The sequence below is a fragment of the Nicotiana tomentosiformis genome, chromosome 5 (genome assembly GCF_000390325.3).
Source record: "Nicotiana tomentosiformis chromosome 5, ASM39032v3, whole genome shotgun sequence".
Classification (NCBI taxonomy): Eukaryota; Viridiplantae; Streptophyta; class Magnoliopsida; order Solanales; family Solanaceae; genus Nicotiana; species Nicotiana tomentosiformis.
Window position 1 is genome coordinate 107,295,987 of NC_090816.1, and position 22,963 is coordinate 107,318,949.

A 22,963-nucleotide genomic window follows, 5' to 3' on the forward strand; every position below is an offset into this window, starting at 1 on the left:
TTAGTTAATAAAACTAATTAACAAAACTAATTAAAACAAGACCTAAACCCTAATCCTCAATAAAATACAATGTTCAAATAATTGAAACACTAATCAATTGAAACTAATTCATAACTAATTAACAAAATCTAGAAATAATAAATAAATGGGTTGTAATTCAAACCTAGAATTTTTAGGAGATGGAGAAGGAGAGGGGCGGCAGTGGCAGCGGCGACGGCGGGGGCTGGGCGGTGGCGACGCAGGGTGGGGAATGGGATTTATGTGAGGGAAATAGAGAAGGAGAGAGGAAGGTATTGAGTGAGGGAAATAGAGAAGGAGAGGGGAAGGTAAGAGAGAAATGGGGGTTCCTCCGTTATTTGAATTCTGATTTCAGAATTACCCACCAAAGTTGGTCGGTAATTTTGGTCGGTACATTAAGTATTGACCGTTTGACCAAAAGCCGACCAATTTTGGTCGGTTTTTTTTTTAAAAATAATTAAATTATTTTTTTTTTGTGTTTTTTTAATTAAAATATTATAAACTATAAAAAAAAATATTATAAACTATAAGAATTTATTTTATTTAACTATATAATTATTATAAATAAGTATAAACTATAAGCATAATCTTTATAAATAATTATATTAACTATTTACTTTTAATAAATTATAATAGCATCTATCTAAGTAAATTTTCTAAGTTATAATTAAGTATGTGAGTAATTTCTCACACACACACATACACTATATTGTAATTGATGCTAATAACTTCTTTTTTCATTCGTTCATCACTAATAATGCATGACATAGATTAATCGATATATAGGTCGAGACGTTTTGATGAATCATCGATTAATATTCATCGATACATCTAAGTAAGTTATAAGTCGATGAATCAATTTACAAATAGATATATTTGATGATAAAGTATATATACTAATTAGTATCTTCCCAAGTCTATCCCTAAAAGAACCCGACCATGTGGTCCTAGCGCTTAGTGTTCTTATATATATACGGCTATACCTATATATATATATATATATATATATATATATATATATATATATATATATACACACACACACACACACAAACACACTTCACTATAATACTTTAACTATATATATAGCTTGTTATAGTATATGTTAGTGTGTATATATATAGCTTGTTAAAGTTTGACCATGTTTGACCTATTAATTTAACTCGTTTACTTAATACTAATAACTTCTTTCGTTTATTTAATTTGTGATCTATATATATGTCAAAGATGTTTAGTATTAATTCTTCTATTTTTCATTCATTCATCACTAATAATTGCATGACAAAGATTAATCGATATAGGTCGAGACGTTTTGTTTTTACTATTAGTCGATATAGGTCAAACGTTTTTATTTTTAATATTCATCGATGCATCTAAGTAAGTTATAAGTCGATGAATCAATTAACAAATAGATATATTTGATGATAAATTATATATACTAATTAGGATCTTCACAAGTCTATCCCTAAAAGAACCCAACCCCGTGGTCCTAGCGCTTCTTATATATATACGGCTATACCTCTATACACACACACACATACACACACACACACACACACACACACACACACACACACACACACTTCATTGTAATACTTTAACTATATATATAGCTTGTTATAGTATATGTTTGTGTGTGTGTATATATATATATATATATATATATATATATATATATAACACGCTTCGTTGTACTACTTTAACTACATATATAGCATGTTATATATAGTATATGTTAGTGTATTCATTATTTGTATTACAAAAGTGTTAACGAATTACATTTATATTATTTAGATAGTAAATATAAAAGTAATTCAAAAGTTTGACCAATGTTGACGTAATAACCGACCAACTTTGGTCGGTTATTTTGCAGAAAATAACAATTACCAACCAAAGTTGGTCGGTAAATGCTTCCCCTACATTAACCGACCAACGTTGGTCGATAATTTTAAATATAAATTCTTAAATATTAGAAAATATTTTAAATAATAAAATAATTATTAAAATTTAAAAAATTGGGTCCAGATTACCGACCAACGTTGGTCGGTAATCCAAAATTTTCTTGTCTGACCAACTAGGTCAATTCGTTGACCAATTTACCGACCAACGTTGGTCGATATTTAGTTTTAAAAAAATGTAAAAAAAAAAATTCCAGTTTCCGTCCAAGCTGAACGGTTTTTGGTCGCTTTTTTTGACCGACCAACGTTGGTCGGAAATATTTGGTCGGTTTTTAGCGGATTTTTAGTAGTGCTATGTTCTAGAAAAAGAAACCAATAAATAAATAAAAATAAAATGAATTGCAGTGGAAGCAAAAATCTTAACAGACTGCCAATGGATGGGCAAAATCACACCATCATTTTTAAAAATTTTGTGTCTTGGACTTGTTCTAACAACAATAACATAAATAACTTCTGAAATCAAAAGAGGATCATGTTACACTCTGCAACTCCATTAACATAAAGGTTTAACGTTCAATTCTCACCAGACTTGAACCTCTCCCAACCCGTGAAAACAATACAACTCCATTAACATAAAGGATATTATTTTTGTGCCACTATTGATTTTTTGACCCGATAATAGAAATTTTGGAAAAAAAGTCCGATGTCAGAATTTTAAAACACGCTGGGTATGATTTTCCTTTAAAGAACGTTGGACAGACAATCTTATTTGACTCCAGGAATAAGTAAGTTTTTTCTTTCTTTTTAAACGGAGGGAGTAGTATATTAATTTCATAGAAGATCATCGATCGAACTTCTAGTATTATTGCGGAAAAGTTATCAACCTAATTTTCCTACCCTTAGAATCACTCAACTTTCACTAATTTTCATAAAGCCTTAATACTCTTGTATGAACTACACGTCAATCTTAGCCTTAATAGTAATATTGCCTTCAAATGTTCATTAACTTCTGAACCAAATAGGTCGACTTTTCATATATCAGTCAGCTTTGACATTAAATTCTTTTCGTTTCCTTCTCTTGTGTTTTTTTTTATATTTTCTTTTCAAGTTTTTCGTTTTAAGAGAAACCACATATCATGTAGTCAGAAGTCTAGTTAAGCATTACTATATTATCCAACTTGTTAATATTGCTACAAGTTAAAGGCTGACAGCTAACTCCATTAACGCTAGCCTAATTATGGCACAATATCTTTTGCTACTAATGGTTAAGCCACCTTAAAAAGATAACCACTTTCTATGTGTAAATGTAACCCCTCCACTTCTTTAGCTTATCTCCGTACTAATTAAACCGCCCAGTTAGAATAATGAAAAATAAAAGTCATTGTTTGCTTAACAAATGCAAAGAATTCTCCCCTATAAATTCTCCACTCTAAGCATTATTCAAACTTACATTCAAACTCTAGTGTTTTTCTTTAAGGCTAATTAACTTTCAGAAAATATGGCTTCCATGGGATTTAATTATGCTCATCTTCAATTGCTCCAAAACAACCAAAAGGAGAAGAAGAAAATGGAGAAGGAAAGTGCGTCCAAAAGTAGTAACGGAGGTAGTAACTTGAAAAAATTACTCAAGGATAGTAACATTAGTAAAGGTAAGAAAATTTACCCTGCTGGCGTTACTTCATCAGGTTCCAATACTGTGGACTTTGATAAAAGAAAAGAATAGTGATTTGGCCTCAAAATAAATTCAAAAAGTACTCTGGAACAAGTATGCATGTAATAATATGTCAATTTATGTAACTTATGTATCTTCTTTTTCTTTTTCTTTTTCCTTTTTTTCTTTAATCGTTTTTTTCATTTTCCTTTTTTTTGTGTGTGACTTGACTCGATATATATATCAATGATCAATATCCACTTGTACCCTTTGAATGGTGAATAATTTGTGACGATGAATGGAAAGGAAAGATATCAACGAAAAAACTCATATTGTTGTAGCCACTACATTCCCTATTTATTTTACACAATAATAAATTGTTGCATGCGGTTTGAGTTATCAGTGGTATTTCTGGCGCCTAGTTGCATTGACTACTTATCAGAAAGTATTTATAATTAATTAAGAACATATATAGAGAAGTCAAAACTGCTGAAAAAGCATATCTTTCTGAAGAGAATTTGAAAAACTTAAATTGAAAAAACAGACAAATTTACGAATTGTATTTTGTTTTCTTGGTTGTTAACCTTAAATAAAACACAATCATTGATACGATGTCTGGTTATGACGAAAACGAGGAAGGGATTATGAGCGAAAGCAACTGATCAAGCATGTCTAATTGCAATTTTAATTTCTTTATTGCGAAAAGGGTTTGTAGGAAATAGAGTCCCCGGATACTCTTAGGGCCCATTGGGGAAAAACTCAATAATTTTAGTAATTATTGTAAAGCTAGTTATCCCAATATAAGTACACATACTATATACTTTTAAAGATATAAAAAATAATATATTTCCACGCGCTCTCTCTATCAATCCAACTTAGGATTTAATTAGGCCGTGGTATAGGAGGTTGCACCGTTACAACGTAACAACCGCCATCGACCGGTAATTCCAGCCGTGGTTCCTTCTACTTCTGCTAAGCAAACAAGTAGGTTCTCGTTTTATAATTTACGCGCTATATAATGTGCTTAGATTAACGTATTACTACACGGTTAAAAATATGCTCTCTACTATATGAAATGTTTAATGTATTTCGTCACATATTTAAAATCGTTCATACTCTTGCGTCAGTAAATTATCTTGTGTGTACCCTTAATCCTTAGAGAGCTCCAACCTAAAGTATAATAGAAGGTAATTTTAAACATAATAAAAAGTAGTGGGCAAATCAAAAGTATTTTAACACATAAAATTCACCTGGTTTATGATTAAGCTACGTAAAATTTAAGTTCAACTATGAGACAATTGCTAACGACGAAGGTACAAATGACTACAACAAGAAATTAAACTTTCTGTATAAAAGAAAAAATGAAAGAAAGAACAAAGAAATTTTGTGAAGGCAGCCAAACTCTGAGGCCAAGGATGTGTCAATTCCGTGGCTAGTGCATTTGATGCGTTCCAGTTACTGATGCGCTCGTCCTCGGGATCGTGCCTATGCCCAAAGGACAGAGGGAGAGGGAGAGGGAGTTAGAGCGTATAGAGAAGATTGGAAAATAGGTAACAACTTAAGTTTATATTGCTACAATGTCTTGCCTTTAGATCTTGCTTAACAAGGAAATTATGGAAGCCATAGACATTTTGTTCTTTCATGTAAGAAATCATTTAAAGATCCTTACGGCTTGTTTGGATGGTTGTTACGTACTGTATTGTATCGTATTGTTATTTTAAATACAATTTTTGTTTTGGTTGTTAATTAAATTTTATTGTATCATATTGTTAAATTCGTCGCTATATAACGACAAAAAGTGTCACTTCATGGACGACCGATTTAGTGTGGTCGCATCGTTACCTTATTTTATTCTCTCATCTTGCCTTTTCTTATTATTAAATAATTATATTTTATCCTTAACCTTACCTTTTTATATAATAATTTTATCTTGTACCTTACCTTTTCTTTATAATATTACAAGTTTATTCTTCATATTGTTGGTGCATGACATCATGAAACACAATAAACAATACAATCTATCCAAATATTGTATACATCAAAACGATACAGTATAATACAATATTATACTATACGATACATTATGAAACAATATATAACTGTTACGACCAGGAATTCTCACTCTCGGGACCGTGATGGCGCCTAACATTTCACTTGCTAGGCAAGCCAACATTAGAATAGTTTTAATCCATTTTTAACAAATCAAATTAACTAATGCCAATTAAACTGAAATAACTCAAATAGAACTGAAATAAAGTGCGAAAAGTCATAACAACCGAAATATCTAAATACAACCCCGGATCTGATGTCACAAGTGCTCGAGTTACTAGAATAATATAGATAATAGTCTAGATGAAAGTAAAACTGTTTGAAAGGAAATAAACAGCTATGATAAGGTAGAAGGGGACATCAAGGCTGCGAACGTCGAGCAGTTGTACCTTAAGTTTTTATCCAATAGTCAACCCGAGCAATCTACTGACCGCCTGCGGGACCGATTCCAAAATCTGCACAAGAAATGCAGAGTGTAGTATGAGTACAACCGACCCCATGTACTCTATAAGTGTAGAGCCTAACCTCGACGAAGTAGTGACGAGGCTAAGGCGGGTCACTTACAATAACCTGCACACAGTATAATAATAATGACAGGAAAGAAAAATACAGGAAAGTAAGGCAGTTAACTCATGAAAATAACTCAATTCTCGAAAACCAGTAAAACCATAAATACAAATCCTTAGAATCTCGTACGAAAACACTGAAGCCAACACAATACAACAAGGAATACAAAATACATAAACCGTTGCGGCGCACAACCCGATCCCACTGTGCAAACGTGATCCTCCCTTATTCAACCATGTCAATATCAATAATAACAAGTAAAATATGTTGGGGCGCGCAACCCGATCCCACTATATAATCATAGTCAATATCATAATCCTCCTTTATTTCACCATATCAATCCTCCCTTATTCTACTTGTTGTGGCGTGTAACTCGATCCCACCATATTGCTATCAATCCTCCCTTATTCCACCGGTTATAGCGTGCAACCGATCCATAAGAAAAATCAATAAATGTAATAAATTCCGTAACTCAATTCACAAGAATCTATATGAATATGAAAGAGAAGCCATAAAGGAAACTCGTACTAAATCAAAAAATACTACAATTATACTAACACTACTAGAAACACAGTATTTTTCCATGAAAATTTTTCACGAAAAAATTATTAGTGGCAATTCCCACCGAAATTCAATGGGAAAAGTGAAAAAAAAATTACGAATAAAAAATAACGTTTCCCATTGACTATCCGTGGGAACGTTTTTGCGCAAAAATGCACGTAATTTAGTTTCCTCTAATTCGATGAGAAAAGTCATTAAAAAAATAATTATATAAAACTAAAAACAATTCCCAGGGAAAATAGTGGAAAAATAAAAAAAATGTTTTCAAATATTCCCACAGATTCTGTGTCAACGAAAAATTTTGAATTTTAAATTTTTGTGCTTTATGAAAAAGTATTCCCATGGAGATTTTCCACGGAAGCAGTAGGAAAGTTTTATTATTATTCACATAACCTTTTAGTTTTCTCTTCGTCTATTTCGTGTTTTCTCCCTCTGTCTCTCCACTACAACGACGAATTCTTCACCTCACTCAATTTTTAAGTAAGTCTCTCTCCCTCTCTCTCTCTCTCTCTCACACACTCCTTTTTCGATTTTGATTTTTTAAAACTTAGGGATTTTCTGCTATTTCAAACCCTAGGTTTGAAAAAATTATTGTTGTTCTCTTGTGCATGTATAGTCTAATTTAACATAAGTCTTTATTTATTTCGTCTTAGAAATAATGAATTTGTTATAAGATAATATTGAGTTAGTTTGGTCTATTTTTCAGATCTATTTTTTTTATATGCATTGGTGCTATGTATTTACAGGCTTTCTTCACAAACATAGAAAAATTAGAAAGATTTCTAAGTTGCTCATGTCAAAATGAGGAATATTTTTTTCCTTGAGAACTGTAAAATAATGTAGTCTTTATTTAAAAGTAGCTACAGATTTAACAATGCAAGCATAATCCTGCTAGGACCGCAGACAAACACCTTCTAAAACTAGAGTTTCCTTGAATTAAGCCACATTTTTTATGATATAGTTACTAAAGTAATGTCTAAGTTTATATTGGAATATCTTTTTGGAATATTTTTCAGATTCTTTTAAAAGTACATGAATGAGGGTGGGTTTGGGTTTGTTCACAGTAATCTAAAAATATAGTTTTTAATTGAATTAAAAAAATAAAAAATAAAAAGAGTACTTACTAATATTTTTTAAAATTATAGATGAGAAATTAATGAGTTCATGGCTTATTTCATTAGGTGCTTAAATGTGTCTATTTGAGAATGATTTTATCATTTGAGTTCTTGTCTTAGCTTAACATTTCCATTTGATATTCTTTGTCTATAGGTGTTTGGTTCTTTAGAAGTTGAAGGTGATAGAATCTAATTGAGAGAAGATGCCAGTGGTGTCTATTAGTTGGCTTATGGGTATTGATTCCTCTACAAAAGAGATGGTATAGTAATTTTTTTCCATTAGAAGTGTTGATACATTGTCTATATGCGAGTAAGTTTCATACGTTAGATATTTTTGAAATATATTAAAATGATTAAGTCCAGCCAGACTGCGAAGCTTGTTATCTTTCCGTGTGTTTCACTTTAAAGTTTGAGAAATAAAGATACTTACTTGTATAAATTTTCTTTAATAAAGTTTACTTTTATAAAAATTGTATTTTTTTTTATAGGATACTTTCAAACGAAGCTTGGATGAGTTCATTCAAAATCAGCTGATTGATGATAACTATGAAATATTTGTCACTAGTGATGTTAAAAGTCTCAAGTCTCAGATAAACTCCCTCTTAGCATCTGGTGCATTTTGTGTGCCCCATTCTCCAACATCTGATGATAACTAACGACTAGTTTCTTTTATTAGTTTATCTTGGATGGTAGCTGGATGTTGAATATTGAATGTTAGATTTTTTGAGTGTTTGTTCTACTTTCTATTTAATTGGATATTTTTAATGAAATGGATTGAATTAAGTGTTGTTTATGAAATGAATTGGATTGTATGTTGAATTTGGTATTTGAATGCTTAATTGTATTTAGTCTCATATTGTTGGTTGTACTTTTTGTTTGGCAGGTGGTATAGTTTTAAAAATAAATTTGGCCATGAAAATATCTTTTAGATTTCCCATGCATTTCCCACCGACTCCGTGGGTATTTTGTGCATATGTTTTTCCAGAATTTTAATATTTCCACTGATTTTCGTGGGCATGTTCATATATTTATTTTTCGGTTACGAATATTTTCCACTGCTTCCATGTGTAAAATAAAAAAAATATCTAAATTATTTTTAATACATCCCACAGATTCGGTGGGAAACTTAAGAAAATTAAATTATTATATTATCTTACTTTTTCCACGACGTTCATGGGAAAATACACTATGTGACCCCACCAAGTTCTCGTGAAGCCCTCAGTGGGAAACTCCCTGAGAATTATCCACGAAGGTCCTGGAAAACTATTTTTCCACAGCCATATTCCCACTGAGCGTCTCCCCTGTGAATGTCGTGGGAATATTAAAATTTCACACAGATTTTTCACTAATTCTTCTGTGGAAAAAGTCTGTATTTCTAGTAGTTTAAGTAATAAGACAAGCCGAATATATGACAGCTAAAGTGTACAAGTAGGACAATTAAGGCAAGTAGCAATTAATCATGTAAGCATGGGAGAAACTAACATTTTAATACAAGAATAATAGATGACAAGTAGCAAATTAAGGCATAGGAAGAAATTAAAGCATGTAACAGTTAAGACATGGAATAAAATAGTTAACGAAATGCGGGTGAAGCATGGAAACAAGTATTTTGACAGCGTATATACACTCGTCAACTCGCATATACTTCGCTACACATGAATTTCACAGAGCACATAGCTCAAGGGTTCCTAATTCCCTCAAATCAAGGTTGGACCCAACACTTACCTTGCTCCGCAAGTAAATCAAAGCTCTACCGGGGCCTTTCCTCTAAAATTCACCTCCAAACCAATCGAATCTAACCAAAATCGACTCAATAACATAAGATAATACTAGGGAAATCAATTACAATACATAAAGTTAAGATCTTTGAACTTTTCCCAAAAAGTCAAAAAAAGTCAACCCCAGGCCCGCTTGGTCAAAACCCGAGAATCGGACCAAAACCCAATTACCCATTCACCCCGAGCCCGATTATGTAATTAATTTCTAAATCTGACCTCAATTTGAGGTCTATATCCCAAATTTGCAAAGACCTCCCAATTCTTCCCAAATTCCTAATTTTCTACCATAAAGGAACATAGATTATAGCTAGAAATTAGTGGGTGATGATGGAAATGGAAAAAAATAGCGTAAAGTGCACTGACCTATGAAAGGGTGATGAAATTTCTCCTCCCAATCGCCTCTAGGACGAGCTCTAATGAAAAGATTATGAAAAATGGATGAAATCCTGATTTTTAGAAGTTTATATGACTGGGCGTCAGGTGTTCATTGCGTTCGCGAGAAACCTGACGTGTACGTGAAGGGCACTACCCAGTTGGCTTACGCGATCGCAAAACACTCGACGCATTCGTGTAAGCTTAGCCCACCCCGCCTTCGCCTTCGCGAGCACAGGCTCGCGTTCGCATAGAGTAAGTTCCATTCCCAGCCCCCGCCTCTCTAACACTACGCGTTCGCGATGGAGTGGCAATATTCAAGAAGGGCAGACCCCCCACTGCTCCGCGTTCGCGACCAAAACCTCGCATTCGCGATGAGTAAATCCACCACATTCCCCAAACTATTCTTCGCGGTCGCGGGAGTATCTTCACGATCGCAGGAGTATCTTCGCGATCGCGGAAGTATCTTCGTCATCGCGGGAGTATCTTCACGATTGCGAAGAAGGACTCATCAAACACCCACAGAAGTAAAAAAAAACAGAAATATTCTAAGTTCAAATAGTCCGTAGCCTATCCGAAACTCACCCAAGCCCTCGGGGCTCAAAACCAAACATGTACACAAGTATAAAAATATCATACGAACTCGCTCGCACGATCAAAATACCAAAATAACACCTAGAACTATGAATCGGATACCAAAATAAATGAAATTTTCAATGAAACTTAAGAACATACAATTTCTCAACCGGACATCCGAATCACATCAAATCAACTCCGTTTTGTACCAAATTTTGCATACAAGTCAGAAATACTGTAATGAATTTATACCAAGTTCCGGAACCGAACTCTGAACCTGGTAGCAACAAAGTCAACCTACGGTCAAACTTATGAATCCTTTAAACCTTTAAATTGCTAGTTTTCAACAAATTGCGTTAATTCAAGTTAGGAAGTTCTGAATTCTATTTCGGGCATATGTGCAAGTTCCAAATTACAATACGGCCCCACCGAGACCGTCAAAATATTATCCAGGTCCATTTACACAAAACATTGACCGTAGTCAATTCTAATGAGTTTTAAGGCACGATTTTATATTTCGTCAATTTTCTCATAAAAACCTTCCGAAAAAAGGACACGGACTGCGCACGTAAATTGAGGAAGGCTAAACGGATCTATTCGAAGTCTCAAAACACAGAAATGAAGGGTAAAACTATAAATGACCTATCGGGTCATCACATATTCTCCACCTCTAAAACAAACATTTGTCCTCAAACAGACAAAGAAAGGTACGTGGACTGGTGAAAAGGTGTGGATATCTACTCGGCATGTCCGACTCTGACTCCCACGTGGTTGACTCGATCGGCTGACCTCTCCACTGCACTCGAACTGAAGGATAACTCTTACACCTCAACTGCCGGACCTGCCAGGCTAGAATAGCCACCGGCTCCTTCTCATGAGTCAAATCCTTGTCCAATTAGACTAAGCTAAAATCTAACACATGGTGCGGATCACTGTGATACTTTCAGAGCATGGACACATGGAACACGTGATAGAATTCTTATAAACTAGGTGGCAATGCGAACTTGTAAGCCACCTCACCCACTCTCTCAAGAATCTCAAAGGGTCTGATATACCTAAGGCTCAACTTGCCCTTCTTTCCGAACCTCATCACACCCTTCATGGGTAAAACCCTGAGCAATACCCTCTCAACAACCATGAATGCAGCATCACGAACTCTATGATCGGCATAACTCTTCTACCTAAACTGAGCATTGCGAAGTCGATCCTGAATAATCTTGACCTTATCGAAGGCATCCTGAACCAAATCTGTACCCAACAACTGAGCCTCCCCTGGCTCGAACCATCCAACTGGCGAATGACACAGCCTCGCGTATATGGCCTCATAGGGAGCCATCTGAATGCTCGATTGGTAGCTGTTATTGTAGGAAAACTCCACAAGTGGCAAGAACTGATTCCAAGAACCCCCGAAATCCATAATGCAAGCGCGAAGCATTTCCTCCAATATCTAAATAGTGCGCTCGGACTAACCCTCCATATGGGGGTGAAATGTTGTACTCAACTCCATCCGTGTGCCTAACTCACGTTGTACGGCCCTCCATAAGTGTGAGGTAAACTGCGTACCTCGATCAGAAATAATAGATACGAGCACACTGTGAAGACGGATGATCTCGCGGATGTAGATCTCAGCTAACCGCTCTAAAGAATAGGTAATTGCCACTGGAATGAAATGTGCCATCTTGGTCAACCTGTCCACAATGACCCATACCGCGTCGAACTTCTTCTGAGTCTGTGTGAGTCCAACAACAAAATTCATAGTCATACACTCCCACTTCCATTCAGGAATCTCTAACCTCTAAAGCAAACCACCAGGCCTCTGATGATCGTGCTTTACTTGCTGACAATTTAGACACCGAGCTACATATACAACTATATACTTCTTCATCCTTCTCCACCTATAATGTTGTCGCAAGTCCTGATACATCTTGGCGGCACCCAGATAAATAGAATACCAAGAACTGTGGGCATCTTTAACAATCAACTCACAAAGCCCATCCATATTGGGCACACAAATACGACCTTGCATCCTCAAAACCCCATCATCTCCATTAGTAACCTGCTTGGCACCACCGTGCCGCATCGTGTCCTTAAGGACAAAAAAATGGGGATCATCATATTGACACTCTCTGATGCACTCGTATAAGGAAGACCGAGCGGCTGTGCAAGCTAGAACACGATCGGGCTCTGAAATATCTAACCTCACGAACTGATTGGCCAAAACCTGAACATATGTAGCAAGCGGTATCTAACCAATTGGAATGTACGCAAGGCTACCCATACTCACATATTTTCTACTCAAGGCATCGGCCACCACATTGGTCATTTCGGGATGGTAAAAAATAGTAATATCATAGTCTTTCAACAGCTCCAACCACCTCCTCTGCCTCAAATTGAGATCCTTCTGCTTGAACAAATACTGTAGACTCTGATGATCTGTTCATACCCCGCATAACACGTCGTAAAGATAGTACCTCCAAATCTTCAGCGCATGAACAATGGCTGCCAACTCTAAGTCATGAACAGGGTAATTCTTCTCGTGAACCTTTAACTGCTGCGACGCATATGCAATAACCCTTCCATCCTGTATCAATACCGCACCGAGACCAATACGAGATGTATCACAATACACCGTGTAAGATTCTAAACTTGTAGGCAACACCAACACTGGCGCCATAGTCAAAGCAGTCTTGAGCTTTTGAAAACTCAACTCACACTCATCCGACCATCTGAACGGAGTACCCTTCTGGATCAATCTAGTCAATGGGGCTGCTATGGATGAAAATCCCTTCACGAACCGACGATAAGAACCTGCCAAACCTAAGAAACTGCGGATCTCTGTAGCTGAAGTAGGTCTAGATCTATTATGAACTGCTTTAATTTTCTTAGCATCCACTTTTATGCCCTATGTCGATACAACATGCCCCAAAAAGTCTACTGAGTCTAACCAAAACTCACACTTTGAAAATCTAGCATACAACTAGCTATCTCTCAGAGTCTGAAGTATAATCCGAAGATGTTGCTCATGCTCCTCTCGACTGCGGGAGTAGATCAAGATATCATCAATGAATACAATCACAAAAGAATTCAAATAGGGCTTGAACACTCGATTCATCAAATCCATAAATGTTGCCGGGGCATTTATCAACCCAAATGACATCACTAGGAACTCATAATGCCCATACCGAGTCCGAAAAGCCGTCTTAGGGACATCAGATGCCCTAATCTTCAATTTATGGTAGCCATACCTCAAATCAATCTTTGAAAACACCTTGGCACCTTGAAGCTGATCAAATAAGTCATCAATTCTCGGCAATGGATACTTGTTCTTGATAGTGACCTTGTTCAACTGTTGATAGTCTATACACATTCTCATCGACCCATCTTTCTTCTTCACGAACAACACAGGCACACCCCAGGTCGAGACACTAGGTATAATGAATCCCTTATCAATCAAATCTTGCAACTGCTCCTTCAATTCCTTCAACTCCGGTGGGGCCATACGGTATAGTGGTATAAAAATAGGTTGAGAATCCGGAGCCAAATTAATGAAGAAGTTAATATCCCTGTCGGGTGGCATCCCCGGCAGATCTGCAGGAAACACTCTTGAAACTCACGAACAACTGGTACTGAATCCATGGAAGGAACCTCCGCACTAGAATCACGGACATAGACTAAATAAGCTAGACATCCCTTCTCGACCATATGTCGAGCCTTCACATAAGACATAACTCTGTTGGTATAGTGGCTAGGAGTCCCTCTCCACTCTAATCGAGTAAACCCTGTCATGGCTAAGGTCACCGTCTTGGTGTGACAGTCCAATATAGCATGATAAGGTGACTGCCAATCCATACCCAAGATAACATCAAAATCTACCATATCGAGAAGTAGAAGATCTACGCTAGTCTCAAGACTCCTAATAGTAATCACACTCTAGTGATAGACACGATTTACAACAATAAAATCTCCCACAAGCGTGGACACATACACAGGAGCACTCAAAGAATCAAGAGGCTCAACCAGATATGAAACAAAATAGGATGAGACATAGGAATAATTAAAGCACAGATCAAATCGAACTGACGCATCTCTATGGCAAATTGGAACAATACCTGTGATAATGACGTCAGATGACTCGGCCTCAGGCCTAGTTGGGAAAGCATAACATCAGGGATGGTCTCCACCACTCTGAACTACATCTCTGTGATGGCCTCTAACTGGATGGCCTCCACCTCTAACGGCATGACCTCCACCTCTAATGACCTGACCTCTACTTCTGGCTGTCTGACCCCTGCCTCTAGTTGGATGAGCAGGCAGTGGAGCAACCGGTGCTAGAACCATGGCACGAGAACTCTGTTATGGCATGCAGCCTAATAATCTCGGACAGAACCTCCTGATATGACCAATACCACCACACTCAAAGCACTCATCCTGTTGTTGTGGTTGCTGAAGCTGGAGCTGACTCGAATGGGGAGAATAACCACGATGATAGCTCTGTATCGGCGGTGCACTGATATGATCTGATGGTGCACTATAGGCTAGCTGTCCAGAATAAGGCATATAGTACCCCTTGCTCCAGATGAGGCACCAGTGAAACTATTGGAATGACGAGGCCTATTATCAGACAATGGCCCTCTCTCTTGAGCACGAACCATCTCGATCCGCCTAGCAATATCTACGGCCGTCTGGAAAGAAATATCACTCCCGGTCTCCTTGGCTAGCTGTAGCCTGAGAGTGCAAGTGAGCCCATTAATAAATCTCCTCACTCTCTCCCTCTCAGTATGAAGCAAGATAATGGCATGGCGAGCTAAGTCAACAAATCAAGTCTTGTACAGGGTGACAGTCATACCACCCTGCTGAAGACGCTCAAATTGCTTGCGGTACTCCTCTCTCAGAGTAATAGGAATTAACTTCTCTATAAATTGATGTGAGAACTGATCCCAGGTTAGTGAAGGCGAACCAGCTGGTCTAGTCAACATATAATCTCTCCACCATCCCCGGGAAGAACCAGTCATCTAAAATGCTGCATAATCAACCCCATTGGTCTAAACTATACCCATGTTGCACAATACCCCACGGCAACAGTCCAGAAAATCTTGTGGGTCCTCAGAAGATGCACCACTGAAATGAACAGGAAAGAGCTAAGTAAACTTATCCAACCTCAACATGGCCTCAGAAGACATAGAGGGTCTATCACTGGCCTGTGCCGCAATAACCGGTTGAACTACCCCAACTGGCTGGGCTACTGGACTCTGATACTGGGGAGCCACCTGCTCCGGGGTGTGAGTAGCAGGAGTCTATACTCCTTCCTCAGCCCGAGAGACGGTTGGTCCCACCGAGAAAGTACCGATTTGGGCCACACTCTCTATAAGGCCCACCAAACAGACTAGAGCGTCTTGAAGCACTGGAGTGGCTATGAATCCCTCCGGAACTTGAGCTGGTCCGACGGGTACAGTCTGAGTTAGAACCTCCTCCTCAAGATCCACTTGAGGTTCTACTGCGGGTGCTGCTGCTCGAGCTCTAGGCTGAGCTTTCCTCCCCCTCAGCCTCTGGCGCAACCTCGGCTTCGACCTCTGCTCCTAATCATAGCTGCCACAGGGGGCTCTGTCTCCTATCCTATTGTAGATGCAGTGTATGTTCTCGCCATCTGCGAGAGAAGAAGAATAAAAGGGTTCAATCATCAATGATAGAATAAAATCGTGCGACAGATTAAGAAAGAAGTGATACTTTTCCTAAACTCCATAGCCTCTGGAAGATAAGTACAGACATCTCCGTAGCGATCCTCCAGACTCTACAAAGCTTGCTCATGACTTGTGAGACCTAGGCAACCTAGTGCTCTGATACCAACTTGTCACGACCCGAAATTCCCACCCTGGGAACCGTGATAGCGCCAAATATTTCACTTTCTAGGAAAACCAACGTTAGAATAGTTTTAAGTCATTTTTAACAAATCAATTTAACTGATGCCAATTAAACTTAAATAACAGAAATAGAACTAAAATAAAGTGCAAAACGTTATAACAACCCCGGATCTGGTATGGCAAGTGCACGAGCTACTAGAATAATACAGATAATAGTCTGAATAAAAGTAAAACTATTTGAAAGGAAATAAACAACTAGGATAAGGTAGAAGGCGACGTCAGGGATGCGAAAGCCGAGTAGTCGTACCTCAAGTCTCCATCTAATAGTCAACCCGAGTAATCTGCTGACCGTCGTTGGGACCAACTCCAAAATCTGCACAAGAAGTACAGAGTGTAGTATGAGTACAACCGGCCCCATGTACTCTGTAAGTGTTGAGCCTAACCTCGACGAAGTAGTGACGAGGCTAAGGTGGGTCACTTACAATAACCTGTACGCAATATAATAATAATGACAGGAAAGGAAAATACAGGAAAGTAAGGCACTTAACTCATGAAAATAACTCAATTCTCTAAAACCAGTAAAACTAGAAATACAAATCCTCAAAATCTCGTACGAAAACACTAAATCCAACACAATACAACAAGGAATAAAAAATAGATAAACCAATGCGGCGCGCAACCCGATCCCACCGTACAAACACGATCCTCCCTTATTCCACCATGTCAATATCAATAATAATAATAAGTAAAATATGTTGCGGCACACAACCCGATCCCACCATATAATGAGAGTCAATATCATAATCCTCCCTTATTTCACCATATCAATCCTCCCTGATTCTACTTGTTGCGGCATGCAACTCGATCCCACCATATCAATATCAATCCTCTCTTATTTCACCTGTTGCGGTGTGTAATCTGATCCATAAACAAAATCAATAAATGTAATAAATTTTGCAACTCAATTCACGAGAACCTCTACAAACAAAGAATATGAAAGCAAATCCATAAAGGAACCTCGTACCAAATCAAAAAATGCTACAATTATACTAAGCAACAAGACAAGCCGAATATATGACAGTTAAAGTCTACAAGTAGGACAATTAAGGCAAGTAGCAATTAATCATGGAAGCATGGGAGAAACTAACATTTTAATATGAGAATAATAGGTGATAAGTAGCAAATTAAGTCATAGGAAGTAATTAAAGCATGTAACAGTTAAGACATGGAATAAAATAGTTAACGAAATGCGGGGAAGCATGGAAACAAGTATTTTGACGGCGTATATACACTCGTCACCTCGCATATACTCCACTACACATGAATTTCACAGAGCACATAGCTCAAGGGTTCCTAATTACCTCAAATCAAGGTTAGACCCAATACTTACCTCGCCCTGTAAGCAAATCAAAGCTCTACCGGGGCCTTTCCTCTAAAATCCGCCTCCAAACCAATCGAATCTAACCAAAATCGGCTCAATAACATCAAATAATGCTAGGAAAATCAATTACAATACATAAAATTAAGATCTTTACACTTTTTCCGAAAAAGTCAACAAAAGTCAAACCTAGGCCCGCTTGGTCAAAACCCGAGATTCGGACCAAAACTCAATTACCCATTCACCCCCGAGCCCAATTATGTAATTAGTTTCGAAATCCGACCTCAATTTGAGGTCTAAATCCCAAATTTGCAAACCCCTCCCCCCTTCCCAATTCTTCTCAAATCCCTAATTTTCTACCATGAAGGAACATAGATTAAGGCTAGAAATTAGTGGGTCATGATGGAAATGAAAGAAAGTAAGGTAAAGTATGCTAACCTAGGCCGAGCTCTAATAAAAAATGGTGAAAAATGGACGAAATCCCGATTTTTAGAAGTTTATATGACAAGGCGTCAAGTGTTCATCACGTTTGTGAGACACCTGACGCGTTCACGAAGGGCACTGCCTAGTTGGCTTACGCGATCGCGATCGCGTAACACTGTACACATTCGCGTAGGCTTATCCCACCTCGCCTTCGCGTTCGCATAGAATAAGTTCTATTCCCAGCCCCCGCCTCTCTAACACTATGCGTTCGCGATGGAGTGGCCGCGTTCGCGAAGGGCACACCCCCCACTGCTCTGCGTTCGCGACCAAAACCTCGTGTTCATGATGAGTAAATCCACCTCAGTCCCCAAACTACTTTTCGCAATCGCAGGAGTATCTTCGCGATCGCGAAGAAGGATTCATCAGACACCAGCAGAAGTAAAAAAACAAAAAGTTTCTAAGTTCAAATGGTCTGCCTATCCGAAACTCACCCGAGCCCTCGGGACTCCAAACCAAATATACACACAAGTATAAAAATATCATACGAACTCGCTCGCATGATCAAAATACTAAAATAACACCTAGAACTACGAATCTGACACCAAAACAAATGAAGTTTTTAATGAAACTTAAGAACATGTAATTTCTCAACCGGACGTACGAATCACGTCAAATCAACTCCGTTTTGCACCAAATTTTGCAGACAAGTCATAAATACTGTAATGAACTTATACCAAATTCTGGAACTGAAGTCTAAACCTGGTAGCAACAAAGTCAACCTACGGTCAAACTTATGAATCCTTTAAACCTTTAAATTGCTAGTTTTCAACAAATTGCGTTAATTCAAGTTAGGAACTTCCGAATTCGATTCCGGGCATACGCCCAAGTCCCAAATCAAGATACAAACTCACCGGGATCGTCAAAATACTGATCCGGATCCGTTTACACAAAATGTTGACCGTAGTAAAGTCAATGAGTTTTAAGGCATGATTTCACATTTTCATTAATTTTCTCATAAAAAACTTTCGGAAAAAAGGACACGAACTGCACGCAGATCGAAGAAGACTAAATGGAGATATTCGAGGTCTCGGAACACATAAATGAATGGTAAAACAATAAATGATCTATCGGGTCATTACAATAACAACCATAAATGAATGGTCGCGATGACGTCGTCGTTAGGCAAGTCCACAAGTGAACCTCCAATTTAGTTATCCCTTTTTAATTTTTAAAACAGAAGTTTCCTCTTTAAAAAACCGAAATAACCAAGATCTCATGCAACAGTACATACTCTCTTCTTAAAAACATCAAGCATGAGAAATACATAAACCATAGTGATAGTAATGATAAGTGCAACATTACATAAATGCTAGAAGACCCCAAAATTTGGTGCCACGAGTGTATGAGCAATCTAGAGAATATACAAAAATAATACAACTAATGTCTGAAGGGTAATAGACAGAAATGATAAACAAGGTAGAGGGAGACTCCGGTACTGCAGATCAAAGCAAGGCAAGCAACTCACAATTAAGTCTCCGTAGAAGTGCGGCTACGCACCCCTGTGACCACTGGTAGTACCTGTCTCAGTACCTGAACATTCAATGCAGAAGTGTAGTATGAGTACATAAAATAATGCGTATCCAGTAAGTATCTAGTCTAACCTCGAAAAAGTAGTGACGAGGGGTCAACTTGACACTTACTAGTGGTCAAACAGTAATACAAATACATAAAGTAGACATGGAGAATGTACAATAAGTAGCAACGAAATAGATAAAAATAATTACAGTAATTCCCCACATGAATTTATATCAAATCACTAAACATATCATAACCGGCCTTGAAGGCGCTAACCCAATTATTACCAAACCAAATCCAGTTTCAAGTATTAAACACGAAGTTGCCGAGGCAAATTGCCCAATCCCATAGGAATAGTGGTACTCAATACTGCCGAGGCGAACGACCCGATTCCATAAGAATAGTGTTACCACACTGGCGAGGCGAACGACCCGATCCCATAAGAGTAATTTAATAGACTGCTGAGGTGAATGGCTCGATCCCATAAGAGTAGAGATATTTACCTCGCTCGCGGAAGTACATGCGAGTCGAGAAGACACGGATCCATAGTTCATCAAATATTTCCTAGTTTTTCCAATGTATGAGGCTAAATCAGTATCTTTATTCTAATCCTCAATCTCAGTCAAAATTCAAGGAAATCAATACACATGATAGATACAAATAACACAATTAACACATGATGTGAATCTAAGTCTACCCGGACATAACATTAATATAGCTACGTACGGACTCTCGTCACCTCGTGTGTATGTAGCTCCCCAAAACAAGTAGCACACAATAATTAATACACCTAAGGAGATAAATTCCCTCTTACAAGGTTAGGCAAGAGACTTACCTCGATTTCAAGTCCTCAATCCGACTCTTTAACCTCACTAGCTCTCATCAAACGGCGTCAACGACTCCGAAACTAATCAAAATTTGTATAAACCAATAAATATATGCTCAAAAGTTCAAAATTTTAGCTATTAAACTAATTACCCAAACAAATTCGGGAAGTCCATACAAATCACCCCCGGACCCACATGTTTGGATTTCGAAAATATTTGAAGATAAATGTTACCTATGACCTTACGAACTCAAATATATAATTTATTACCAATTTCATAATCAATTTTGTGGTCAAATCTCATTTTTACCAAACCCTAGGTTACAATAAAGTCCCACAAATATTCCCTTAATTTTATGTTAAATTTACCCATAATCTGTATATTTAACTCAAAAATCGATAGGGGTCACTTACCTCTTGATTTTGATGAAAATCCCCTACAAAATGCTCTCAAATTTTCCCAAGACCAAGTGGAAAATGAGAGAAATGAGATTAAGTACCGTAATAAATTCAAGTCTGCCTAGTGATTCCTTCTTCGCGATCGTGGAAAATGCCTCGCGATCGCGAAGGCCAAAATCTGCCACTGGCAGAAACTCCTCTTTGCACTCCCGACCAGGTGGTCGCATTTGCGATGCATCACTGCCCAGCCTTATGCGTTCGCGGTCCCCAGGTCGCGTTCGCGTAGGCCAAAAGTCGCCCTAACCAGCTCCTCCATTTCCTTTTTCTCAAACGCGGTTGGGCCTTCGCGTTCGTGAAGCACTATCAGGACAACCTTCGCGATCGCGGACCCATCTTCACGTTCACGAAGAACCATCAGTTGCCCCTCCAATATCCTTCTTCGCGATCGTGGGACCATCCCCGCGATCGCGAATCACACCAGCAGTTTTCAGCCAGGTTCAAACATGCTCCTAGTGGTCCGAAACATACCCGAGCTACCCGGGTCCCCGTCCGAATGCACCATTAAGTCCATAAATACTTTGCGGACTTACATGAAGCCTCATAACACATAAAACAACACCAGAATCAAGAATAACACCTCAAAACCTCATTGATAAACTTCGAAGCTTCAAACTCATTTCGACCAACTCCGAACGTGTCAAAACATACATAAACAACTCAGAATGACGCCAAATTTTATGCACAAGTCATAAATCACCATACGGACCTATTCTCAGACTCGGCATACTAATCGAACCACGATTACACCAAAGTCTACTTCAAACCAAATTTAAGGAACTTGAAAACATTCAATACACCAACTTTCAACATTAAGCATCGAAACGCTCTCAGGTCACCCTAAACTTGATTCGAAGATACGCCCAAGTCTAAAATCATCATACGAACCTATTAGAACCATAAAATTTCAGTTTCGAGGTCATTTACTCAAAATGTTGACTCAAGTCAAACTTGGCCATCTTAGGCCACTATTAAGGAACTAAGTGTTCCGATTTCACACCGAACCAACCATCCCCGTAAGTCAAAAAATAACAAAAGCACATACGGGAAGTCATAATTAGGGCAACGAAGATCTAGAAAGAAAAATGATTTGTCGGATCGTTACATTCTCTACCTCTTAAATAAATGTTCGTCCTCGAACGGGTCTACAATCATACCTGGAGCGCTCAATAGGTATGGATATCTGCTCCGCATGTCCTTCTCGGTCTTCCAAGTCACCTCCTCGACTTGTTAGCCCCTCCACTGGACCATTAGCACAGAAATAGTCTTAGACCTCAACTGGCAAACCTACATGTCAACAATGGCAATTGGCTCCTCCTCATAACCCAAACTCTCATCTAGCTGAACCGTGATGTAATCTAACAGTGCAGCATGTCGGTATGGTACTACCGGAGCATAGACACATGGAAGACCGGATGAACTCCCAATAGACTAGGAGGCAAAGCAAGCTCATAAACAACCTCCCCAACTCACCTCAATACTGCAAATGGGCCAATAAACCTCGTACTCAGCTTGCGCTTCTTTCCGAACCTCATGATACCCTTCATCGGCGAGACTTTCAGGAGAACCTTCTCGCCCACCATAAATAATAAATCACGTGCCTTCTGATCTGCGTAACTCTTTTGTCTGGACTTTGCTGTACAAAGTCACTCCTGAATCAACTTTACCTTCTTGAAGGCATCCTTCACTAAATCCGTGTCATATAATCTAGCCTCATCGGGCTCAAACCATCCGATGGGCAAACGACATCGCCGACCATATAAAGCTTCAAATGGATCCATCTCAATGCTGGACTGATAACTGTTATTTTAAGCAAACTCGGCCAAGGGCAAGAATCTATCCCACTGCCCTCCAAAGTCAAT